The sequence below is a fragment of the Octopus bimaculoides genome, chromosome 4 (genome assembly GCF_001194135.2).
Source record: "Octopus bimaculoides isolate UCB-OBI-ISO-001 chromosome 4, ASM119413v2, whole genome shotgun sequence".
Lineage (NCBI taxonomy): Eukaryota > Metazoa > Mollusca > Cephalopoda > Octopoda > Octopodidae > Octopus > Octopus bimaculoides.
The window spans coordinates 63,355,128-63,359,034 of record NC_068984.1 but is presented as its reverse complement, the minus strand read 5'-3'; positions in this window follow the sequence as shown (position 1 = coordinate 63,359,034).

The window sequence follows — 3,907 nt, the reverse complement described above, 5'->3', positions numbered from 1 at the left end:
TATATATATATATATATATATGTACATATATATAAAAAGGGTTTGTATGATAGTGTATACAGGAATATATTATTGAAAGGAATCCCAAATCTGTTTGTTATGTTTTATTTATATTCTTATAATATTAATGTAGGATATAGCATATATAATATATTCAGTAAAATAAAATGAAGTAGTGATTGTCTTATTGAATAGATAAAATATTGATGAGTATTAAGGGACTAGTATACTAGTCCCTTAATACTCAATACTTAATATTTAATATTCAATACTCAATATTTCATCTATTCAATAAAACAATCACTACTTCATTTCATTTTACTGAATATATTATATATGTTATATATTCTGTATCCAACATTGATATTATAAGAATATAAATATAACATTAAAAATAGACATATTTGGAATTCCTTTGAATGATATATATATATATATATATATATATATATATATATATATATATATATAGGTAAATAGTATAGTTATCACCGTATATATGAATGTGTGTGTGGTGTATATGTGTCATATATATGTTTATTTAAGATATATGGGTATATGTTAGAATTGATATTTGTGTGTGTATACATGTAAATGCATTTTGTTAAGAATCAGACCAATTGCCGAAAGATTTTCAGATTTCGTTTTTTATTCAAACAATATTATATTATCCAGCAATACTCGTTTCTTTCAAAGGGCGTGATCTGAGCTTTCTATGGTTTACATGACACAGTGGCAATTACATTGTTATTGTTTAGCAAAATTCCAGGCTTAATTAAACAGACGCAGAAACAAATTCATTTAACCCCTGTTAATTCCATTGGGAACTGATTCTCAAGTTGATAATGTGTCGTCGTTATTATGATGAGCCTGAATGACTTGGGAAAAATTAGGTCAGTATTCACATTAAGGCAAGCTACCACGTGAACATTTCTACGTTGATCTCTCCCTATTTACGTTCACCACCATGGTTGCCTTTATTTGAATTGAAACGTCTTACTACGTGCTTGGAGACACATTCAACATTGTTATGAAATCAAGAAGACATTTACTGAAGCAGTTATCCAAACAATCACTCGTTTCGTTTATATACTTCAAACTAAATAGATTGCAAAGGCCAGTACTAGTATCATTGCAGTTGAGAATGTTTTATCTGATAAGACGTTAATAAGTATTGTATGTAGCTACGTAGGTTCAATTTACTGGCCACAGGAAAAATATCTACTCAAAGATTATATTTCCTTTTTCTTTGGTGCAATAAGACCGTGTTTATAAATACCACACACGTTAGTAAGATCCTTGTAGCATTATTATTTCCTGTAAACAAATATTTTGCAGCCCTGTTAAGCAATCACTAGATCAAGACAGTGTTTTAATCATATGAAAATTGACTAAACCACTTAGTTTTGAGTGTAGGCATACAGTAGATAGGTTTCACATTCTTACGAATAATCGGAGACTTTTATCAACATGGAACGTAAGCAGATCGAAACCTATTTGGGTTATAGTGACAACCAAATTGATTGCTTTTCAAAATGTGGCTAAACTGTCTGTTTACGAGCTAAACATGTTTGTATGTATAGTCTATCTTATATTCAAAAATATCATAAAATGAAACGTTGTGCCCTGTTGTATAGATGTCGGTAATGCATGCGTATATTAATGCTTAAATTTTTCCATGTTTATCCTTACGCACGAACTCATTGTTATAATTAGGTATGTGAATGAATGACCCCTGAGCCTTAGTTTGTCTGGTTTTGACAGGGAAATTAAGTTGTCAAATCTATTTGCTCTTCTACTTGCAATATTCCACTGCTAACTGGAAATGATAACTAATTTTTCTGACAAGCTAACAATTGCTCATTCGTGTTTCCAAATAAATCCTGTTGTTATGCTATTTATACTTTTGTTGTTGGACAGTTCATTTGTGTGAATGATATTCCATATATTGCAAGCTCCTTCGCTCCATTACATTTTACTTTTAACTATTCTTTTGTGTTTAAAGAAACAGCGTATAACCAGATTATGTATGCAGGACAAATTGTCTCATTTTAGTGCCGATCTATGTTGCCAACTAAATAATAGCAGGCTCTCTCCATCCTGGAACACTTAAACGGTCTTATGAGCAAATACACACACTAACCACTTCTTTCAAAACATTCGTGCAGTTGATTTGAATGTGAATGACAACTATGTGTACCTTGTCTAATCAACGAAGAAACAATTACGCAGTCACTCAACTTGCTTGAATAAGCAACAAAAAAATCTCCTATAATTTGTCATACTATTCCTTAACAACGAATGAATATTCTTGGTAAATTAGTTCTAACTGTATGTTAGAATAGAGGTCAGGTGAATAAGAGTTTGCATACAATAACCCGTGTTCCATCACCAGCGGTAAAATCTGGAACAACGGATGTATATATTACTGCTGTTTGTTTAACCAGTTATTTGCATAACATACTTCATAAATGACCTAGCGTTACATCGCAGCAACTGCCAAAAGACATTTATTGACCTGCGTTTACTATCTCTATATAATAGGCTCTGTTTATATACCAAAGGCTTTTAAGATTAGAAACAAAGTTATTGATTTTAGCACATGTATGGATCTGCTACAAAAAATATAGTCAAATATTCCTCAAATCACACAATCCCCTCTTCAAAATCTGGATTCTGGATAATCTAACAGCCTATACGCTACTTCTTTACGAAAACAAATACAACGGACTAGCCTATATATGCATTTTGTCATGTATTGGAAATATCAGAGGCACCCACGGCTGAACTACAAAACTAATAGCATAAAAAAAAAAGTTATTTTGTTTCCAACCCCATTCTAAGTTGTCTTCTTTATAAATTGTTAATTCATTACGAAGAAGAAAAAAAGCAAACACGATGGCCATATTCCCATAGGACCAATCCTATGCTTCCTATAACATGAAAAATTAAGAGTAAGAAACTAGAATTGTATACTTCCATCGTTAAAACAGATTAATAAATTATTTTTCAATTTCTTCAAAGATATATTTTCACAAACACGTTTTTGTTTTCAATCTGAAGTACATTGCAACATTTTTTAATTGCTATATTTTCTGATCAATTAAAAATATTTAAAGCTTGAAAGAGGTAAATAAATTAACAATCAATAATGCAAAATAAAATTAATGATCCGTATAAATTGACTATATCCGTGTAACTAAACCTTAAATTTGTGCATATGAATCAATGTATTTATTTGAAAACAGAATTAAGTAGCATAAATTGGATGAGAATATAGTGTAAAGCGAAAACACCTATGAATACAAAATATGTTAATCTTTCTATCCCTTTACTAATTAGTTTATTTCTCTCGCCTTCACTCTTTTTCTCTTTGCACCCCTCTTCATTCTCCTCTTTCCTCCCTCTCTCACTCTGTGTAAAATATTTATTTATGCATGTGTGTTTGCACGCGCGCGTAATTAAGAAGAAACTGCCAGTGTATACATTATTAATTAAGTATGTTTAGAATATGGCTAATTCCTCAGTTTATTTATTCATTTTTTTTGTTTATTGCGAATTACGTTTGATTAAATTAACATGCATATTATTATTAAAAATGGTAGATTTAATAGCGGGCTGAGAAAAATTATTTCCTCCTTGGATAATTCTTTTTTCATCTAGCTGTGTTGAATTCCAGATATATATGGGCTTTGGGGATATTGCAAAAAGCCTGGTTGAAAGCCCAAACTTGCGGGTTGTTTCACAAGTCTTAGAAGACCAAAAATACCACTGCAATGTTTGTGTGGATCTAAAAGGGGAATATGTTGAATAAAATAAAAATTAAATGATCCTCCTATATTTTCTGTTGCCCAGAGCCAGGAACTTTTCAGTACCTCCTGGTATATATATATATATATATATATAT